This window comes from Brassica napus, unplaced genomic scaffold, assembly GCF_020379485.1.
Source record: "Brassica napus cultivar Da-Ae unplaced genomic scaffold, Da-Ae ScsIHWf_1817;HRSCAF=2453, whole genome shotgun sequence".
NCBI lineage: Eukaryota > Viridiplantae > Streptophyta > Magnoliopsida > Brassicales > Brassicaceae > Brassica > Brassica napus.
Window position 1 is genome coordinate 610,197 of NW_026015233.1, and position 17,792 is coordinate 627,988.

Sequence of the window (17,792 nt, forward strand, 5' to 3'; positions counted from 1 at the left end):
CGAAAAATTGCGCCCCCTATTCACCGCCCATTATGGTTTCTGGGGCTTTCCGAAATGGTGCTATGGGCGACGTAGTTCCTCACGGTTCAAAAGTTATGAGGTTTCCAAGTTTAAACTCGTTTTAGGGTAAAAAAAAATTAAAAAATAAAAAGGGGTGCAACACGAGGACTTCCCGGGAGGTCACCCATCCTAGTACTACTCTCGCCCAAGCACGCTTCACTGCGGAGTTCTGATGGGATCCAGTGCATTAGTGCTGGTATGATCGCACCCGTCAGTACATCACTCTCGTTTCTATATATCCTTTTCGCGGCCAATCCAAGTGTAAGACCGTGGGGCGCACATGATTTTCTTGCCGTTTTGTTTCGAGCGAAAAAGTGCATTGAGGTTAACGGCGTTAAGAAAGCATCAAAAACACCTTGAGAATCCGCTTTCGATCTTTTTTAGGGTAAAAAAAAATTAAAAAATAAAAAGGGGTGCAACACGAGGACTTCCCGGGAGGTCACCCATCCTAGTACTACTCTCGCCCAAGCACGCTTAGCTGCGGAGTTCTGATGGGATCCGGTGCATTAGTGCTGGTATGATCGCACCCGTCAGTACATCACTCTCGTTTTTATATATCCTTTTGCTGCCAATCCAAGTGTAAGACCGTGGGGCGCACATGATTTTCTTGCCGTTTTGTTTCGAGCGAAAAAGTGCATCGAGGTTAACGGCGTTAAGAAAGCATCAAAAACACCTTGAGAATCCGCTTTCGATCTTTTTTACGTGCCATAACTTTTCGCAGCCCGAAAAATTGCGCCCCCTATTCACCGCCCATTATGGTTTCTGGGGCTTTCCGAAATGGTGCTATGGGCGATGTAGTTCCTCATGGTTCAAAAGTTATGAGGTTTTCAAATTTAGACTCGTTTTAGGCTAAAAAAAATTAAAAAATTAAAAGGGGTGCAACACGAGGACTTCCCGGGAGGTCACCCATCCTAGTACTACTCTCGCCCAAGCACGCTTAGCTGCGGAGTTCTGATGGGATCCGGTGCATTAGTGCTGGTATGATCGCACCCGTCAGTACATCACTCTCGTTTCTATATATCCTTTTCGCTGCCAATCCAAGTGTAAGACCGTGGGGCGCATATGATTTTCTTGCCGTTTTGTTTCGAGCGAAAAAGTGCATCGAGGTTAACGGCGTTAAGAAAGCATCAAAAACACCTTGAGAATCCGCTTTCGATCTTTTTTACGTGCCATAACTTTCCGCAGCCCGTTTGAGGGTCAAAACGGCTGAATTTGAGCCCGAAAAATTGCGCCCCCTATTCAACGCCCATTATGGTTTCTGGGGCTTTCCGAAATGGTGCTATGGGCGACGTAGTTCCTCATGGTTCAAAAGTTATGAGGTTTTCAAATTTAGCCTCGTTTTAGGCTAAAAAAAAATAAAAAATAAAAAGGGGTGCAACACGAGGACTTCCCAGGAGGTCACCCATCCTAGTACTACTCTCGCCCAAGCACGCTTAGCTGCGGAGTTCTGATGGGATCCGGTGCATTAGTGCTGGTATGATCGCACCCGTCAGTACATCACTCTCGTTTCTATATATCCTTTTTGCTGCCAATCCAAGTGTAAGACCGTGGGGCGCACATGATTTTCTTGCCGTTTTGTTTCGAGCGAAAAAGTGCATCGAGGTTAACGGTGTTAAGAAAGCATCAAAAACACCTTGAGAATCCGCTTTCGATCTTTTTTACGTGCCATAACTTTTCGCAGCCCGTTTGAGGGTCAAAACGGCTGAATTTGAGCCCGAAAAATTGCGCCCCCTATTCACCGCCCATTATGGTTTCTGGGGCTTTCCGAAATGGTGCTATGGGCGACGTAGTTCCTCACGGTTCAAAAGTTATGAGGTTTCCAAGTTTAAACTCGTTTTAGGGTAAAAAAAAATTAAAAAATAAAAAGGGGTGCAACACGAGGACTTCCCGGGAGGTCACCCATCCTAGTACTACTCTCGCCTAAGCACGCTTCACTGCGGAGTTCTGATGGGATCCAGTGCATTAGTGCTGGTATGATCGCACCCGTCAGTACATCACTCTCGTTTCTATATATCCTTTTCGCGGCCAATCCAAGTGTAAGACCGTGGGGCGCACATGATTTTCTTGCCGTTTTGTTTCGAGCGAAAAAGTGCATTGAGGTTAACGGCGTTAAGAAAGCATCAAAAACACCTTGAGAATCCGCTTTCGATCTTTTTTAGGGTAAAAAAAATTAAAAAATAAAAAGGGGTGCAACACGAGGACTTCCCGGGAGGTCACCCATCCTAGTACTACTCTCGCCCAAGCACGCTTAGCTGCGGAGTTCTGATGGGATCCGGTGCATTAGTGCTGGTATGATCGCACCCGTCAGTACATCACTCTCGTTTCTATATATCCTTTTCGCTGCCAATCCAAGTGTAAGACCGTGGGGCGCACATGATTTTCTTGCCGTTTTGTTTCGAGCGAAAAAGTGCATCGAGGTTAACGGCGTTAAGAAAGCATCAAAAACACTTTGAGAATCCGCTTTCGATCTTTTTTACGTGCCATAACTTTCCGCAGCCCGTTTGAGGGTCAAAACGGCTGAATTTGAGCCCGAAAAATTGCGCCCCCTATTCATCGCCCATTATGGTTTCTGGGGCTTTCCGAAATGGTGCTATGGGCGACGTAGTTCCTCATGGTTCAAAAGTTATGAGGTTTTCAAATTTAGCCTCGTTTTAGGCTAAAAAAAATAAAAAAATAAAAGGGGTGCAACACGAGGACTTCCCAGGAGGTCACCCATCCTAGTACTACTCTCGCCCAAGCACGCTTAGCTGCGGAGTTCTGATGGGATCCGGTGCATTAGTGCTGGTATGATCGCACCCGTCAGTACATCACTCTCGTTTCTATATATCCTTTTTGCTGCCAATCCAAGTGTAAGACCGTGGGGCGCACATGATTTTCTTGCCGTTTTGTTTCGAGCGAAAAAGTGCATCGAGGTTAACGGTGTTAAGAAAGCATCAAAAACACCTTGAGAATCCGCTTTCGATCTTTTTTACGTGCCATAACTTTTCGCAGCCCGTTTGAGGGTCAAAACGGCTGAATTTGAGCCCGAAAAATTGCGCCCCCTATTCACCGCCCATTATGGTTTCTGGGGCTTTCCGAAATGGTGCTATGGGCGACGTAGTTCCTCACGGTTCAAAAGTTATGAGGTTTCCAAGTTTAAACTCGTTTTAGGGTAAAAAAAATTAAAAAATAAAAAGGGGTGCAACACGAGGACTTCCCGGGAGGTCACCCATCCTAGTACTACTCTCGCCCAAGCACGCTTCACTGCGGAGTTCTGATGGGATCCAGTGCATTAGTGCTGGTATGATCGCACCCGTCAGTACATCACTCTCGTTTCTATATATCCTTTTCGCGGCCAATCCAAGTGTAAGACCGTGGGGCGCACATGATTTTCTTGCCGTTTTGTTTCGAGCGAAAAAGTGCATTGAGGTTAACGGCGTTAAGAAAGCATCAAAAACACCTTGAGAATCCGCTTTCGATCTTTTTTAGGGTAAAAAAAATTAAAAAATAAAAAGGGGTGCAACACGAGGACTTCCCGGGAGGTCACCCATCCTAGTACTACTCTCGCCCAAGCACGCTTAGCTGCGGAGTTCTGATGGGATCCGGTGCATTAGTGCTGGTATGATCGCACCCGTCAGTACATCACTCTCGTTTCTATATATCCTTTTCGCTGCCAATCCAAGTGTAAGACCGTGGGGCGCACATGATTTTCTTGCCGTTTTGTTTCGAGCGAAAAAGTGCATCGAGGTTAACGGCGTTAAGAAAGCATCAAAAACACTTTGAGAATCCGCTTTCGATCTTTTTTACGTGCCATAACTTTCCGCAGCCCGTTTGAGGGTCAAAACGGCTGAATTTGAGCCCGAAAAATTGCGCCCCCTATTCATCGCCCATTATGGTTTCTGGGGCTTTCCGAAATGGTGCTATGGGCGACGTAGTTCCTCATGGTTCAAAAGTTATGAGGTTTTCAAATTTAGCCTCGTTTTAGGCTAAAAAAAATAAAAAAATAAAAAGGGGTGCAACACGAGGACTTCCCAGGAGGTCACCCATCCTAGTACTACTCTCGCCCAAGCACGCTTAGCTGCGGAGTTCTGATGGGATCCGGTGCATTAGTGCTGGTATGATCGCACCCGTCAGTACATCACTCTCGTTTCTATATATCCTTTTTGCTGCCAATCCAAGTGTAAGACCGTGGGGCGCACATGATTTTCTTGCCGTTTTGTTTCGAGCGAAAAAGTGCATCGAGGTTAACGGTGTTAAGAAAGCATCAAAAACACCTTGAGAATCCGCTTTCGATCTTTTTTACGTGCCATAACTTTTCGCAGCCCGTTTGAGGGTCAAAACGGCTGAATTTGAGCCCGAAAAATTGCGCCCCCTATTCACCGCCCATTATGGTTTCTGGGGCTTTCCGAAATGGTGCTATGGGCGACGTAGTTCCTCACGGTTCAAAAGTTATGAGGTTTCCAAGTTTAAACTCGTTTTAGGGTAAAAAAAAATTAAAAAATAAAAAGGGGTGCAACACGAGGACTTCCCGGGAGGTCACCCATCCTAGTACTACTCTCGCCCAAGCACGCTTCACTGCGGAGTTCTGATGGGATCCAGTGCATTAGTGCTGGTATGATCGCACCCGTCAGTACATCACTCTCGTTTCTATATATCCTTTTCGCGGCCAATCCAAGTGTAAGACCGTGGGGCGCACATGATTTTCTTGCCGTTTTGTTTCGAGCGAAAAAGTGCATTGAGGTTAACGGCGTTAAGAAAGCATCAAAAACACCTTGAGAATCCGCTTTCGATCTTTTTTAGGGTAAAAAAAAATTAAAAAATAAAAAGGGGTGCAACACGAGGACTTCCCGGGAGGTCACCCATCCTAGTACTACTCTCGCCCAAGCACGCTTAGCTGCGGAGTTCTGATGGGATCCGGTGCATTAGTGCTGGTATGATCGCACCCGTCAGTACATCACTCTCGTTTCTATATATCCTTTTCGCTGCCAATCCAAGTGTAAGACCGTGGGGCGCACATGATTTTCTTGCCGTTTTGTTTCGAGCGAAAAAGTGCATCGAGGTTAACGGCGTTAAGAAAGCATCAAAAACACCTTGAGAATCCGCTTTCGATCTTTTTTACGTGCCATAACTTTCCGCAGCCCGTTTGAGGGTCAAAACGGCTGAATTTGAGCCCGAAAAATTGCGCCCCCTATTCATCGCCCATTATGGTTTCTGGGGCTTTCCGAAATGGTGCTATGGGCGATGTAGTTCCTCATGGTTCAAAAGTTATGAGGTTTTCAAATTTAGACTCGTTTTAGGCTAAAAAAAATTAAAAAATTAAAAGGGGTGCAACACGAGGACTTCCCGGGAGGTCACCCATCCTAGTACTACTCTCGCCCAAGCACGCTTAGCTGCGGAGTTCTGATGGGATCCGGTGCATTAGTGCTGGTATGATCGCACCCGTCAGTACATCACTCTCGTTTCTATATATCCTTTTCGCTGCCAATCCAAGTGTAAGACCGTGGGGCGCACATGATTTTCTTGCCGTTTTGTTTCGAGCGAAAAAGTGCATCTAGGTTAACGGTGTTAAGAAAGCATCAAAAACACCTTGAGAATCCGCTTTCGATCTTTTTTACGTGCCATAACTTTCCGCAGCCCGTTTGAGGGTCAAAACGGCTGAATTTGAGCCCGAAAAATTGCGCCCCCTATTCACCGCCCATTATGGTTTCTGGGGCTTTCCGAAATGGTGCTATGGGCGACGTAGTTCCTCACGGTTCAAAAGTTATGAGGTTTCCAAGTTTAAACTCGTTTTAGGGAAAATAAAATTAAAAAATAAAAAGGGGTGCAACACGAGGACTTCCCGGGAGGTCACCCATCCTAGTACTACTCTCGCCCAAGCACGCTTAGCTGCGGAGTTCTGATGGGATCCGGTGCATTAGTGCTGGTATGATCGCACCCGTCAGTACATAACTCTCGTTTCTATATATCCTTTTTGCTGCCAATCCAAGTGTAAGACCGTGGGGCGCACATGATTTTCTTGCCGTTTTGTTTCGAGCGAAAAAGTGCATTGAGGTTAACGGCGTTAAGAAAGCATCAAAAACACCTTGAGAATCCGCTTTCGATCTTTTTTACGTGCCATAACTTTCCGCAGCCCGTTTGAGGGTCAAAACGGCTGAATTTGAGCCCGAAAAATTGCGCCCCCTATTCACCGCCCATTATGGTTTCTGGGGCTTTCCGAAATGGTGCTATGGGCGACGTAGTTCCTCACGGTTCAAAAGTTATGAGGTTTCCAAGTTTAAACTCGTTTTAGGGTAAAAAAAATTAAAAAATAAAAAGGGGTGCAACACGAGGACTTCCCGGGAGGTCACCCATCCTAGTACTACTCTCGCCCAAGCACGCTTCACTGCGGAGTTCTGATGGGATCCAGTGCATTAGTGCTGGTATGATCGCACCCGTCAGTACATCACTCTCGTTTCTATATATCCTTTTCGCGGCCAATCCAAGTGTAAGACCGTGGGGCGCACATGATTTTCTTGCCGTTTTGTTTCGAGCGAAAAAGTGCATTGAGGTTAACGGCGTTAAGAAAGCATCAAAAACACCTTGAGAATCCGCTTTCGATCTTTTTTAGGGTAAAAAAAATTAAAAATAAAAAGGGGTGCAACACGAGGACTTCCCGGAGGTCACCCATCCTAGTACTACTCTCGCCCAAGCACGCTTAGCTGCGGAGTTCTGATGGGATCCGGTGCATTAGTGCTGGTATGATCGCACCCGTCAGTACATCACTCTCGTTTCTATATATCCTTTTCGCTGCCAATCCAAGTGTAAGACCGTGGGGCGCACATGATTTTCTTGCCGTTTTGTTTCGAGCGAAAAAGTGCATCGAGGTTAACGGCGTTAAGAAAGCATCAAAAACACCTTGAGAATCCGCTTTCGATCTTTTTTACGTGCCATAACTTTCCGCAGCCCGTTTGAGGGTCAAAACGGCTGAATTTGAGCCCGAAAAATTGCGCCCCCTATTCATCGCCCATTATGGTTTCTGGGGCTTTCCGAAATGGTGCTATGGGCGATGTAGTTCCTCATGGTTCAAAAGTTATGAGGTTTTCAAATTTAGACTCGTTTTAGGCTAAAAAAAATTAAAAAATTAAAAGGGGTGCAACACGAGGACTTCCCGGGAGGTCACCCATCCTAGTACTACTCTCGCCCAAGCACGCTTAGCTGCGGAGTTCTGATGGGATCCGGTGCATTAGTGCTGGTATGATCGCACCCGTCAGTACATCACTCTCGTTTCTATATATCCTTTTGCTGCCAATCCAAGTGTAAGACCGTGGGGCGCACATGATTTTCTTGCCGTTTTGTTTCGAGCGAAAAAGTGCATCGAGGTTAACGGTGTTAAGAAAGCATCAAAAACACCTTGAGAATCCGCTTTCGATCTTTTTTACGTGCCATAACTTTTCGCAGCCCGTTTGAGGGTCAAAACGGCTGAATTTGAGCCCGAAAAATTGCGCCCCCTATTCACCGCCCATTATGGTTTCTGGGGCTTTCCGAAATGGTGCTATGGGCGACGTAGTTCCTCACGGTTCAAAAGTTATGAGGTTTCCAAGTTTAAACTCGTTTTAGGGTAAAAAAAATTAAAAAATAAAAAGGGGTGCAACACGAGGACTTCCCGGGAGGTCACCCATCCTAGTACTACTCTCGCCCAAGCACGCTTCACTGCGGAGTTCTGATGGGATCCAGTGCATTAGTGCTGGTATGATCGCACCCGTCAGTACATCACTCTCGTTTCTATATATCCTTTTCGCGGCCAATCCAAGTGTAAGACCGTGGGGCGCACATGATTTTCTTGCCGTTTTGTTTCGAGCGAAAAAGTGCATTGAGGTTAACGGCGTTAAGAAAGCATCAAAAACACCTTGAGAATCCGCTTTCGATCTTTTTTAGGGTAAAAAAAAATTAAAAAATAAAAAGGGGTGCAACACGAGGACTTCCCGGGAGGTCACCCATCCTAGTACTACTCTCGCCCAAGCACGCTTAGCTGCGGAGTTCTGATGGGATCCGGTGCATTAGTGCTGGTATGATCGCACCCGTCAGTACATCACTCTCGTTTCTATATATCCTTTTCGCTGCCAATCCAAGTGTAAGACCGTGGGGCGCACATGATTTTCTTGCCGTTTTGTTTCGAGCGAAAAAGTGCATCGAGGTTAACGGCGTTAAGAAAGCATCAAAAACACTTTGAGAATCCGCTTTCGATCTTTTTTACGTGCCATAACTTTCCGCAGCCCGTTTGAGGGTCAAAACGGCTGAATTTGAGCCCGAAAAATTGCGCCCCCTATTCATCGCCCATTATGGTTTCTGGGGCTTTCCGAAATGGTGCTATGGGCGACGTAGTTCCTCATGGTTCAAAAGTTATGAGGTTTTCAAATTTAGCCTCGTTTTAGGCTAAAAAAAAAATAAAAAAATAAAAAGGGGTGCAACACGAGGACTTCCCAGGAGGTCACCCATCCTAGTACTACTCTCGCCCAAGCACGCTTAGCTGCGGAGTTCTGATGGGATCCGGTGCATTAGTGCTGGTATGATCGCACCCGTCAGTACATCACTCTCGTTTCTATATATCCTTTTTGCTGCCAATCCAAGTGTAAGACCGTGGGGCGCACATGATTTTCTTGCCGTTTTGTTTCGAGCGAAAAAGTGCATCGAGGTTAACGGTGTTAAGAAAGCATCAAAAACACCTTGAGAATCCGCTTTCGATCTTTTTTACGTGCCATAACTTTTCGCAGCCCGTTTGAGGGTCAAAACGGCTGAATTTGAGCCCGAAAAATTGCGCCCCCTATTCACCGCCCATTATGGTTTCTGGGGCTTTCCGAAATGGTGCTATGGGCGACGTAGTTCCTCACGGTTCAAAAGTTATGAGGTTTCCAAGTTTAAACTCGTTTTAGGGTAAAAAAAAATTAAAAAATAAAAAGGGGTGCAACACGAGGACTTCCCGGGAGGTCACCCATCCTAGTACTACTCTCGCCCAAGCACGCTTCACTGCGGAGTTCTGATGGGATCCAGTGCATTAGTGCTGGTATGATCGCACCCGTCAGTACATCACTCTCGTTTCTATATATCCTTTTCGCGGCCAATCCAAGTGTAAGACCGTGGGGCGCACATGATTTTCTTGCCGTTTTGTTTCGAGCGAAAAAGTGCATTGAGGTTAACGGCGTTAAGAAAGCATCAAAAACACCTTGAGAATCCGCTTTCGATCTTTTTTAGGGTAAAAAAAAATTAAAACATAAAAAGGGGTGCAACACGAGGACTTCCCGGGAGGTCACCCATCCTAGTACTACTCTCGCCCAAGCACGCTTAGCTGCGGAGTTCTGATGGGATCCGGTGCATTAGTGCTGGTATGATCGCACCCGTCAGTACATCACTCTCGTTTTTATATATCCTTTTGCTGCCAATCCAAGTGTAAGACCGTGGGGCGCACATGATTTTCTTGCCGTTTTGTTTCGAGCGAAAAAGTGCATCGAGGTTAACGGTGTTAAGAAAGCATCAAAAACACCTTGAGAATCCGCTTTCGATCTTTTTTACGTGCCATAACTTTTCGCAGCCCGTTTGAGGGTCAAAACGGCTGAATTTGAGCCCGAAAAATTGCGCCCCCTATTCACCGCCCATTATGGTTTCTGGGGCTTTCCGAAATGGTGCTATGGGCGATGTAGTTCCTCATGGTTCAAAAGTTATGAGGTTTTCAAATTTAGACTCGTTTTAGGCTAAAAAAAATTAAAAAATTAAAAGGGGTGCAACACGAGGACTTCCCGGGAGGTCACCCATCCTAGTACTACTCTCGCCCAAGCACGCTTAGCTGCGGAGTTCTGATGGGATCCGGTGCATTAGTGCTGGTATGATCGCACCCGTCAGTACATCACTCTCGTTTCTATATATCCTTTTCGCTGCCAATCCAAGTGTAAGACCGTGGGGCGCATATGATTTTCTTGCCGTTTTGTTTCGAGCGAAAAAGTGCATCGAGGTTAACGGCGTTAAGAAAGCATCAAAAACACCTTGAGAATCCGCTTTCGATCTTTTTTACGTGCCATAACTTTCCGCAGCCCGTTTGAGGGTCAAAACGGCTGAATTTGAGCCCGAAAAATTGCGCCCCCTATTCATCGCCCATTATGGTTTCTGGGGCTTTCCGAAATGGTGCTATGGGCGACGTAGTTCCTCATGGTTCAAAAGTTATGAGGTTTTCAAATTTAGCCTCGTTTTAGGCTAAAAAAATAAAAAAATAAAAAGGGGTGCAACACGAGGACTTCCCAGGAGGTCACCCATCCTAGTACTACTCTCGCCCAAGCACGCTTAGCTGCGGAGTTCTGATGGGATCCGGTGCATTAGTGCTGGTATGATCGCACCCGTCAGTACATCACTCTCGTTTCTATATATCCTTTTTGCTGCCAATCCAAGTGTAAGACCGTGGGGCGCACATGATTTTCTTGCCGTTTTGTTTCGAGCGAAAAAGTGCATCGAGGTTAACGGTGTTAAGAAAGCATCAAAAACACCTTGAGAATCCGCTTTCGATCTTTTTTACGTGCCATAACTTTTCGCAGCCCGTTTGAGGGTCAAAACGGCTGAATTTGAGCCCGAAAAATTGCGCCCCCTATTCACCGCCCATTATGGTTTCTGGGGCTTTCCGAAATGGTGCTATGGGCGACGTAGTTCCTCACGGTTCAAAAGTTATGAGGTTTCCAAGTTTAAACTCGTTTTAGGGTAAAAAAAAATTAAAAAATAAAAAGGGGTGCAACACGAGGACTTCCCGGGAGGTCACCCATCCTAGTACTACTCTCGCCCAAGCACGCTTCACTGCGGAGTTCTGATGGGATCCAGTGCATTAGTGCTGGTATGATCGCACCCGTCAGTACATCACTCTCGTTTCTATATATCCTTTTCGCGGCCAATCCAAGTGTAAGACCGTGGGGCGCACATGATTTTCTTGCCGTTTTGTTTCGAGCGAAAAAGTGCATTGAGGTTAACGGCGTTAAGAAAGCATCAAAAACACCTTGAGAATCCGCTTTCGATCTTTTTTAGGGTAAAAAAAAATTAAAAAATAAAAAGGGGTGCAACACGAGGACTTCCCGGGAGGTCACCCATCCTAGTACTACTCTCGCCCAAGCACGCTTAGCTGCGGAGTTCTGATGGGATCCGGTGCATTAGTGCTGGTATGATCGCACCCGTCAGTACATCACTCTCGTTTCTATATATCCTTTTCGCTGCCAATCCAAGTGTAAGACCGTGGGGCGCACATGATTTTCTTGCCGTTTTGTTTCGAGCGAAAAAGTGCATCGAGGTTAACGGCGTTAAGAAAGCATCAAAAACACTTTGAGAATCCGCTTTCGATCTTTTTTACGTGCCATAACTTTCCGCAGCCCGTTTGAGGGTCAAAACGGCTGAATTTGAGCCCGAAAAATTGCGCCCCCTATTCATCGCCCATTATGGTTTCTGGGGCTTTCCGAAATGGTGCTATGGGCGACGTAGTTCCTCATGGTTCAAAAGTTATGAGGTTTTCAAATTTAGCCTCGTTTTAGGCTAAAAAAAATAAAAAAATAAAAGGGGTGCAACACGAGGACTTCCCAGGAGGTCACCCATCCTAGTACTACTCTCGCCCAAGCACGCTTAGCTGCGGAGTTCTGATGGGATCCGGTGCATTAGTGCTGGTATGATCGCACCCGTCAGTACATCACTCTCGTTTCTATATATCCTTTTTGCTGCCAATCCAAGTGTAAGACCGTGGGGCGCACATGATTTTCTTGCCGTTTTGTTTCGAGCGAAAAAGTGCATCGAGGTTAACGGTGTTAAGAAAGCATCAAAAACACCTTGAGAATCCGCTTTCGATCTTTTTTACGTGCCATAACTTTTCGCAGCCCGTTTGAGGGTCAAAACGGCTGAATTTGAGCCCGAAAAATTGCGCCCCCTATTCACCGCCCATTATGGTTTCTGGGGCTTTCCGAAATGGTGCTATGGGCGACGTAGTTCCTCACGGTTCAAAAGTTATGAGGTTTCCAAGTTTAAACTCGTTTTAGGGTAAAAAAAAATTAAAAAATAAAAAGGGGTGCAACACGAGGACTTCCCGGGAGGTCACCCATCCTAGTACTACTCTCGCCCAAGCACGCTTCACTGCGGAGTTCTGATGGGATCCAGTGCATTAGTGCTGGTATGATCGCACCCGTCAGTACATCACTCTCGTTTCTATATATCCTTTTCGCGGCCAATCCAAGTGTAAGACCGTGGGGCGCACATGATTTTCTTGCCGTTTTGTTTCGAGCGAAAAAGTGCATTGAGGTTAACGGCGTTAAGAAAGCATCAAAAACACCTTGAGAATCCGCTTTCGATCTTTTTTAGGGTAAAAAAAAATTAAAAAATAAAAAGGGGTGCAACACGAGGACTTCCCGGGAGGTCACCCATCCTAGTACTACTCTCGCCCAAGCACGCTTAGCTGCGGAGTTCTGATGGGATCCGGTGCATTAGTGCTGGTATGATCGCACCCGTCAGTACATCACTCTCGTTTCTATATATCCTTTTCGCTGCCAATCCAAGTGTAAGACCGTGGGGCGCACATGATTTTCTTGCCGTTTTGTTTCGAGCGAAAAAGTGCATCGAGGTTAACGGCGTTAAGAAAGCATCAAAAACACCTTGAGAATCCGCTTTCGATCTTTTTTACGTGCCATAACTTTCCGCAGCCCGTTTGAGGGTCAAAACGGCTGAATTTGAGCCCGAAAAATTGCGCCCCCTATTCATCGCCCATTATGGTTTCTGGGGCTTTCCGAAATGGTGCTATGGGCGACGTAGTTCCTCATGGTTCAAAAGTTATGAGGTTTTCAAATTTAGCCTCGTTTTAGGCTAAAAAAAATTAAAAAATTAAAAAGGGGTGCAACACGAGGACTTCCCGGGAGGTCACCCATCCTAGTACTACTCTCGCCCAAGCACGCTTAGCTGCGGAGTTCTGATGGGATCCGGTGCATTAGTGCTGGTATGATCGCACCCGTCAGTACATCACTCTCGTTTCTATATATCCTTTTTGCTGCCAATCCAAGTGTAAGACCGTGGGGCGCACATGATTTTCTTGCCGTTTTGTTTCGAGCGAAAAAGTGCATCGAGGTTAACGGTGTTAAGAAAGCATCAAAAACACCTTGAGAATCCGCTTTCGATCTTTTTTACGTGCCATAACTTTCGCAGCCCGTTTGAGGGTCAAAACGGCTGAATTTGAGCCCGAAAAATTGCGCCCCCTATTCACCGCCCATTATGGTTTCTGGGGCTTTCCGAAATGGTGCTATGGGCGACGTAGTTCCTCACGGTTCAAAAGTTATGAGGTTTCCAAGTTTAAACTCGTTTTAGGTAAAAAAAAATTAAAAAATAAAAAGGGGTGCAACACGAGGACTTCCCGGGAGGTCACCCATCCTAGTACTACTCTCGCCCAAGCACGCTTCACTGCGGAGTTCTGATGGGATCCAGTGCATTAGTGCTGGTATGATCGCACCCGTCAGTACATCACTCTCGTTTCTATATATCCTTTTCGCGGCCAATCCAAGTGTAAGACCGTGGGGCGCACATGATTTTCTTGCCGTTTTGTTTCGAGCGAAAAAGTGCATTGAGGTTAACGGCGTTAAGAAAGCATCAAAAACACCTTGAGAATCCGCTTTCGATCTTTTTAGGGTAAAAAAAAAATTAAAAAATAAAAAGGGGTGCAACACGAGGACTTCCCGGGAGGTCACCCATCCTAGTACTACTCTCGCCCAAGCACGCTTAGCTGCGGAGTTCTGATGGGATCCGGTGCATTAGTGCTGGTATGATCGCACCCGTCAGTACATCACTCTCGTTTCTATATATCCTTTTCGCTGCCAATCCAAGTGTAAGACCGTGGGGCGCACATGATTTTCTTGCCGTTTTGTTTCGAGCGAAAAAGTGCATCGAGGTTAACGGCGTTAAGAAAGCATCAAAAACACCTTGAGAATCCGCTTTCGATCTTTTTTACGTGCCATAACTTTCCGCAGCCCGTTTGAGGGTCAAAACGGCTGAATTTGAGCCCGAAAAATTGCGCCCCCTATTCATCGCCCATTATGGTTTCTGGGGCTTTCCGAAATGGTGCTATGGGCGACGTAGTTCCTCATGGTTCAAAAGTTATGAGGTTTTCAAATTTAGACTCGTTTTAGGCTAAAAAAAATTAAAAAATAAAAGGGGTGCAACACGAGGACTTCCCGGGAGGTCACCCATCCTAGTACTACTCTCGCCCAAGCACGCTTAGCTGCGGAGTTCTGATGGGATCCGGTGCATTAGTGCTGGTATGATCGCACCCGTCAGTACATCACTCTCGTTTCTATATATCCTTTTCGCTGCCAATCCAAGTGTAAGACCGTGGGGCGCACATGATTTTCTTGCCGTTTTGTTTCGAGCGAAAAAGTGCATCGAGGTTAACGGCGTTAAGAAAGCATCAAAAACACCTTGAGAATCCGCTTTCGATCTTTTTTACGTGCCATAACTTTCCGCAGCCCGTTTGAGGGTCAAAACGGCTGAATTTGAGCCCGAAAAATTGCGCCCCCTATTCATCGCCCATTATGGTTTCTGGGGCTTTCCGAAATGGTGCTATGGGCGACGTAGTTCCTCATGGTTCAAAAGTTATGAGGTTTTCAAATTTAGCCTCGTTTTAGGCTAAAAAAAAATAAAAAAATAAAAAGGGGTGCAACACGAGGACTTCCCGGGAGGTCACCCATCCTAGTACTACTCTCGCCCAAGCACGCTTAGCTGCGGAGTTCTGATGGGATCCGGTGCATTAGTGCTGGTATGATCGCACCCGTCAGTACATCACTCTCGTTTCTATATATCCTTTTTGCGGCCAATCCAAGTGTAAGACCGTGGGGCGCACATGATTTTCTTGCCGTTTTGTTTCGAGCGAAAAAGTGCATCGAGGTTAACGGTGTTAAGAAAGCATCAAAAACACCTTGAGAATCCGCTTTCGATCTTTTTTACGTGCCATAACTTTTCGCAGCCCGTTTGAGGGTCAAAACGGCTGAATTTGAGCCCGAAAAATTGCGCCCCCTATTCACCGCCCATTATGGTTTCTGGGGCTTTCCGAAATGGTGCTATGGGCGACGTAGTTCCTCACGGTTCAAAAGTTATGAGGTTTCCAAGTTTAAACTCGTTTTAGGGTAAAAAAAATTAAAAAATAAAAAGGGGTGCAACACGAGGACTTCCCGGGAGGTCACCCATCCTAGTACTACTCTCGCCCAAGCACGCTTCACTGCGGAGTTCTGATGGGATCCAGTGCATTAGTGCTGGTATGATCGCACCCGTCAGTACATCACTCTCGTTTCTATATATCCTTTTCGCGGCCAATCCAAGTGTAAGACCGTGGGGCGCACATGATTTTCTTGCCGTTTTGTTTCGAGCGAAAAAGTGCATTGAGGTTAACGGCGTTAAGAAGCATCAAAAACACCTTGAGAATCCGCTTTCGATCTTTTTTAGGGTAAAAAAAAATTAAAAAATAAAAAGGGGTGCAACACGAGGACTTCCCGGGAGGTCACCCATCCTAGTACTACTCTCGCCCAAGCACGCTTAGCTGCGGAGTTCTGATGGGATCCGGTGCATTAGTGCTGGTATGATCGCACCCGTCAGTACATCACTCTCGTTTCTATATATCCTTTTCGCTGCCAATCCAAGTGTAAGACCGTGGGGCGCACATGATTTTCTTGCCGTTTTGTTTCGAGCGAAAAAGTGCATCGAGGTTAACGGCGTTAAGAAAGCATCAAAAAACCTTGAGAATCCGCTTTCGATCTTTTTTACGTGCCATAACTTTCCCCAGCCCGTTTGAGGGTCAAAACGGCTGAATTTGAGCCCGAAAAATTGCGCCCCCTATTCATCGCCCATTATGGTTTCTGGGGCTTTCCGAAATGGTGCTATGGGCGACGTAGTTCCTCATGGTTCAAAAGTTATGAGGTTTTCAAATTTAAACTCGTTTTAGGGTAAAAAAAAATTAAAAAATAAAAAGGGGAAGGACTTCCCGGGAGGTCACCCATCCTAGTACTACTCTCGCCCAAGCACGCTTACTGCGGAGTTCTGATGGGATCCAGTGCATTAGTGCTGGTATGATCGCACCCGTCAGTACATCACTCTCGTTTCTATATATCCTTTTCGCGGCAATCCAAGTGTAAGACCGTGGGGCGCACATGATTTTCTTGCCGTTTTGTTTCGAGCGAAAAAGTGCATTGAGGTTAACGGCGTTAAGAAAGCATCAAAAACACCTTGAGAATCCGCTTTCGATCTTTTTTAGGGTAAAAAAAAATTAAAAATAAAAAAGGGTTGCAACACGAGGACTTCCCGGGAGGTCACCCATCCTAGTACTACTCTCGCCCAAGCACGCTTAGCTGCGGAGTTCTGATGGGATCCGGTGCATTAGTGCTGGTATGATCGCACCCGTCAGTACATCACTCTCGTTTCTATATATCCTTTTCGCTGCCAATCCAAGTGTAAGACCGTGGGGCGCACATGATTTTCTTGCCGTTTTGTTTCGAGCGAAAAAGTGCATCGAGGTTAACGGCGTTAAGAAAGCATCAAAAACACTTGAGAATCCGCTTTCGATCTTTTTTACGTGCCATAACTTTCCGCAGCCCGTTTGAGGGTCAAAACGGCTGAATTTGAGCCCGAAAAATTGCGCCCCCTATTCCCGCCCATTATGGTTTCTGGGGCTTTCCGAAATGGTGCTATGGGCGATGTAGTTCCTCATGGTTCAAAAGTTATGAGGTTTTCAAATTTAGACTCGTTTTAGGCTAAAAAAAAATTAAAAAATTAAAAGGGGTGCAACACGAGGACTTCCCGGGAGGTCACCCATCCTAGTACTACTCTCGCCCAAGCACGCTTAGCTGCGGAGTTCTGATGGGATCAGTGCATTAGTGCTGGTATGATCGCACCCGTCAGTACATCACTCTCGTTTCTATATATCCTTTTCGCTGCCAATCCAAGTGTAAGACCGTGGGGCGCACATGATTTTCTTGCCGTTTTGTTTCGAGCGAAAAAGTGCATTGAGGTTAACGGCGTTAAGAAAGCATCAAAAACACCTTGAGAATCCGCTTTCGATCTTTTTAGGGTAAAAAAAAATTAAAAAATAAAAAGGGGTGCAACACGAGGACTTCCCGGGAGGTCACCCATCCTAGTACTACTCTCGCCCAAGCACGCTTAGCTGCGGAGTTCTGATGGGATCCGGTGCATTAGTGCTGGTATGATCGCACCCGTCAGTACATCACTCTCGTTTCTATATATCCTTTTCGCTGCCAATCCAAGTGTAAGACCGTGGGGGCGCACATGATTTTCTTGCCGTTTTGTTTCGAGCGAAAAAGTGCATCGAGGTTAACGGCGTTAAGAAAGCATCAAAAACACCTTGAGAATCCGCTTTCGATCTTTTTTACGTGCCATAATTTTCCGCAGCCCGTTTGAGGGTCAAAACGGCTGAATTTGAGCCCGAAAAATTGCGCCCCCTATTCACCGCCCATTATGGTTTCTGGGGCTTTCCGAAATGGTGCTATGGGCGACGTAGTTCCTCATGGTTCAAAAGTTATGAGGTTTTCAAATTTAGACTCGTTTTAGGCTAAAAAAAATTAAAAAATTAAAAGGGGTGCAACACGAGGACTTCCCGGGAGGTCACCCATCCTAGTACTACTCTCGCCCAAGCACGCTTAGCTGCGGAGTTCTGATGGGATCCGGTGCATTAGTGCTGGTATGATCGCACCCGTCAGTACATCACTCTCGTTTCTATATATCCT

General features: G+C 46.1%; 40 non-coding genes and 1 pseudogene across 40 annotated transcripts; all 41 read right to left on the reverse strand.

Moving 5' to 3' along the window:
* Nucleotides 1-151: 151 nt before the first annotated feature.
* LOC125599122 lies at nt 152-270 on the reverse strand. Its single transcript, XR_007332955.1, has one exon. It is a non-coding gene; the product is annotated as a 5S ribosomal RNA (ribosomal RNA).
* Nucleotides 271-470: 200 nt separating this feature from the next.
* Nucleotides 471-589, reverse strand: LOC125599013. Its single transcript, XR_007332847.1, has one exon. It is a non-coding gene; the product is annotated as a 5S ribosomal RNA (ribosomal RNA).
* Nucleotides 590-933: 344 nt separating this feature from the next.
* LOC125599014 lies at nt 934-1,052 on the reverse strand. Its single transcript, XR_007332848.1, has one exon. It is a non-coding gene; the product is annotated as a 5S ribosomal RNA (ribosomal RNA).
* A 377-nt stretch (nt 1,053-1,429) lies between these two features.
* Nucleotides 1,430-1,548, reverse strand: LOC125599041. The gene has a single exon (XR_007332875.1). It is a non-coding gene; the product is annotated as a 5S ribosomal RNA (ribosomal RNA).
* A 378-nt stretch (nt 1,549-1,926) lies between these two features.
* LOC125599159 lies at nt 1,927-2,045 on the reverse strand. The gene has a single exon (XR_007332990.1). It is a non-coding gene; the product is annotated as a 5S ribosomal RNA (ribosomal RNA).
* Nucleotides 2,046-2,244: 199 nt separating this feature from the next.
* On the reverse strand, nt 2,245-2,363 carry LOC125599015. The gene has a single exon (XR_007332849.1). It is a non-coding gene; the product is annotated as a 5S ribosomal RNA (ribosomal RNA).
* Nucleotides 2,364-2,739: 376 nt separating this feature from the next.
* Nucleotides 2,740-2,858, reverse strand: LOC125599052. Its single transcript, XR_007332886.1, has one exon. It is a non-coding gene; the product is annotated as a 5S ribosomal RNA (ribosomal RNA).
* Nucleotides 2,859-3,235: 377 nt separating this feature from the next.
* On the reverse strand, nt 3,236-3,354 carry LOC125599124. The gene has a single exon (XR_007332956.1). It is a non-coding gene; the product is annotated as a 5S ribosomal RNA (ribosomal RNA).
* Nucleotides 3,355-3,553: 199 nt separating this feature from the next.
* On the reverse strand, nt 3,554-3,672 carry LOC125599016. The gene has a single exon (XR_007332850.1). It is a non-coding gene; the product is annotated as a 5S ribosomal RNA (ribosomal RNA).
* Nucleotides 3,673-4,049: 377 nt separating this feature from the next.
* Nucleotides 4,050-4,168, reverse strand: LOC125599063. Its single transcript, XR_007332897.1, has one exon. It is a non-coding gene; the product is annotated as a 5S ribosomal RNA (ribosomal RNA).
* Nucleotides 4,169-4,546: 378 nt separating this feature from the next.
* On the reverse strand, nt 4,547-4,665 carry LOC125599125. The gene has a single exon (XR_007332957.1). It is a non-coding gene; the product is annotated as a 5S ribosomal RNA (ribosomal RNA).
* Nucleotides 4,666-4,865: 200 nt separating this feature from the next.
* Nucleotides 4,866-4,984, reverse strand: LOC125599017. Its single transcript, XR_007332851.1, has one exon. It is a non-coding gene; the product is annotated as a 5S ribosomal RNA (ribosomal RNA).
* Nucleotides 4,985-5,361: 377 nt separating this feature from the next.
* LOC125599018 lies at nt 5,362-5,480 on the reverse strand. The gene has a single exon (XR_007332852.1). It is a non-coding gene; the product is annotated as a 5S ribosomal RNA (ribosomal RNA).
* Nucleotides 5,481-5,857: 377 nt separating this feature from the next.
* On the reverse strand, nt 5,858-5,976 carry LOC125599020. Its single transcript, XR_007332854.1, has one exon. It is a non-coding gene; the product is annotated as a 5S ribosomal RNA (ribosomal RNA).
* A 377-nt stretch (nt 5,977-6,353) lies between these two features.
* Nucleotides 6,354-6,472, reverse strand: LOC125599126. Its single transcript, XR_007332958.1, has one exon. It is a non-coding gene; the product is annotated as a 5S ribosomal RNA (ribosomal RNA).
* Nucleotides 6,473-6,670: 198 nt separating this feature from the next.
* On the reverse strand, nt 6,671-6,788 carry LOC125599147. The gene has a single exon (XR_007332979.1). It is a non-coding gene; the product is annotated as a 5S ribosomal RNA (ribosomal RNA).
* Nucleotides 6,789-7,165: 377 nt separating this feature from the next.
* On the reverse strand, nt 7,166-7,284 carry LOC125599021. Its single transcript, XR_007332855.1, has one exon. It is a non-coding gene; the product is annotated as a 5S ribosomal RNA (ribosomal RNA).
* Nucleotides 7,285-7,660: 376 nt separating this feature from the next.
* LOC125599127 lies at nt 7,661-7,779 on the reverse strand. The gene has a single exon (XR_007332959.1). It is a non-coding gene; the product is annotated as a 5S ribosomal RNA (ribosomal RNA).
* Nucleotides 7,780-7,979: 200 nt separating this feature from the next.
* LOC125599022 lies at nt 7,980-8,098 on the reverse strand. Its single transcript, XR_007332856.1, has one exon. It is a non-coding gene; the product is annotated as a 5S ribosomal RNA (ribosomal RNA).
* Nucleotides 8,099-8,477: 379 nt separating this feature from the next.
* LOC125599074 lies at nt 8,478-8,596 on the reverse strand. The gene has a single exon (XR_007332908.1). It is a non-coding gene; the product is annotated as a 5S ribosomal RNA (ribosomal RNA).
* A 378-nt stretch (nt 8,597-8,974) lies between these two features.
* On the reverse strand, nt 8,975-9,093 carry LOC125599128. Its single transcript, XR_007332960.1, has one exon. It is a non-coding gene; the product is annotated as a 5S ribosomal RNA (ribosomal RNA).
* A 200-nt stretch (nt 9,094-9,293) lies between these two features.
* On the reverse strand, nt 9,294-9,412 carry LOC125599023. The gene has a single exon (XR_007332857.1). It is a non-coding gene; the product is annotated as a 5S ribosomal RNA (ribosomal RNA).
* Nucleotides 9,413-9,788: 376 nt separating this feature from the next.
* Nucleotides 9,789-9,907, reverse strand: LOC125599024. Its single transcript, XR_007332858.1, has one exon. It is a non-coding gene; the product is annotated as a 5S ribosomal RNA (ribosomal RNA).
* A 376-nt stretch (nt 9,908-10,283) lies between these two features.
* Nucleotides 10,284-10,402, reverse strand: LOC125599086. The gene has a single exon (XR_007332919.1). It is a non-coding gene; the product is annotated as a 5S ribosomal RNA (ribosomal RNA).
* A 378-nt stretch (nt 10,403-10,780) lies between these two features.
* On the reverse strand, nt 10,781-10,899 carry LOC125599129. Its single transcript, XR_007332961.1, has one exon. It is a non-coding gene; the product is annotated as a 5S ribosomal RNA (ribosomal RNA).
* A 200-nt stretch (nt 10,900-11,099) lies between these two features.
* On the reverse strand, nt 11,100-11,218 carry LOC125599025. The gene has a single exon (XR_007332859.1). It is a non-coding gene; the product is annotated as a 5S ribosomal RNA (ribosomal RNA).
* Nucleotides 11,219-11,594: 376 nt separating this feature from the next.
* Nucleotides 11,595-11,713, reverse strand: LOC125599097. Its single transcript, XR_007332930.1, has one exon. It is a non-coding gene; the product is annotated as a 5S ribosomal RNA (ribosomal RNA).
* Nucleotides 11,714-12,091: 378 nt separating this feature from the next.
* On the reverse strand, nt 12,092-12,210 carry LOC125599130. Its single transcript, XR_007332962.1, has one exon. It is a non-coding gene; the product is annotated as a 5S ribosomal RNA (ribosomal RNA).
* A 200-nt stretch (nt 12,211-12,410) lies between these two features.
* On the reverse strand, nt 12,411-12,529 carry LOC125599026. Its single transcript, XR_007332860.1, has one exon. It is a non-coding gene; the product is annotated as a 5S ribosomal RNA (ribosomal RNA).
* A 378-nt stretch (nt 12,530-12,907) lies between these two features.
* On the reverse strand, nt 12,908-13,026 carry LOC125599027. Its single transcript, XR_007332861.1, has one exon. It is a non-coding gene; the product is annotated as a 5S ribosomal RNA (ribosomal RNA).
* Nucleotides 13,027-13,402: 376 nt separating this feature from the next.
* LOC125599131 lies at nt 13,403-13,521 on the reverse strand. Its single transcript, XR_007332963.1, has one exon. It is a non-coding gene; the product is annotated as a 5S ribosomal RNA (ribosomal RNA).
* Nucleotides 13,522-13,721: 200 nt separating this feature from the next.
* On the reverse strand, nt 13,722-13,840 carry LOC125599028. The gene has a single exon (XR_007332862.1). It is a non-coding gene; the product is annotated as a 5S ribosomal RNA (ribosomal RNA).
* Nucleotides 13,841-14,216: 376 nt separating this feature from the next.
* Nucleotides 14,217-14,335, reverse strand: LOC125599029. Its single transcript, XR_007332863.1, has one exon. It is a non-coding gene; the product is annotated as a 5S ribosomal RNA (ribosomal RNA).
* Nucleotides 14,336-14,713: 378 nt separating this feature from the next.
* Nucleotides 14,714-14,832, reverse strand: LOC125599031. The gene has a single exon (XR_007332865.1). It is a non-coding gene; the product is annotated as a 5S ribosomal RNA (ribosomal RNA).
* A 377-nt stretch (nt 14,833-15,209) lies between these two features.
* LOC125599133 lies at nt 15,210-15,328 on the reverse strand. Its single transcript, XR_007332965.1, has one exon. It is a non-coding gene; the product is annotated as a 5S ribosomal RNA (ribosomal RNA).
* Nucleotides 15,329-15,527: 199 nt separating this feature from the next.
* Nucleotides 15,528-15,646, reverse strand: LOC125599032. Its single transcript, XR_007332866.1, has one exon. It is a non-coding gene; the product is annotated as a 5S ribosomal RNA (ribosomal RNA).
* Nucleotides 15,647-16,013: 367 nt separating this feature from the next.
* Nucleotides 16,014-16,133, reverse strand: LOC125599183 (annotated as a pseudogene).
* Nucleotides 16,134-16,332: 199 nt separating this feature from the next.
* On the reverse strand, nt 16,333-16,451 carry LOC125599093. The gene has a single exon (XR_007332926.1). It is a non-coding gene; the product is annotated as a 5S ribosomal RNA (ribosomal RNA).
* A 376-nt stretch (nt 16,452-16,827) lies between these two features.
* LOC125599169 lies at nt 16,828-16,945 on the reverse strand. The gene has a single exon (XR_007332999.1). It is a non-coding gene; the product is annotated as a 5S ribosomal RNA (ribosomal RNA).
* A 199-nt stretch (nt 16,946-17,144) lies between these two features.
* On the reverse strand, nt 17,145-17,263 carry LOC125599033. Its single transcript, XR_007332867.1, has one exon. It is a non-coding gene; the product is annotated as a 5S ribosomal RNA (ribosomal RNA).
* A 378-nt stretch (nt 17,264-17,641) lies between these two features.
* LOC125599034 lies at nt 17,642-17,760 on the reverse strand. The gene has a single exon (XR_007332868.1). It is a non-coding gene; the product is annotated as a 5S ribosomal RNA (ribosomal RNA).
* Nucleotides 17,761-17,792: the final 32 nt, after the last annotated feature.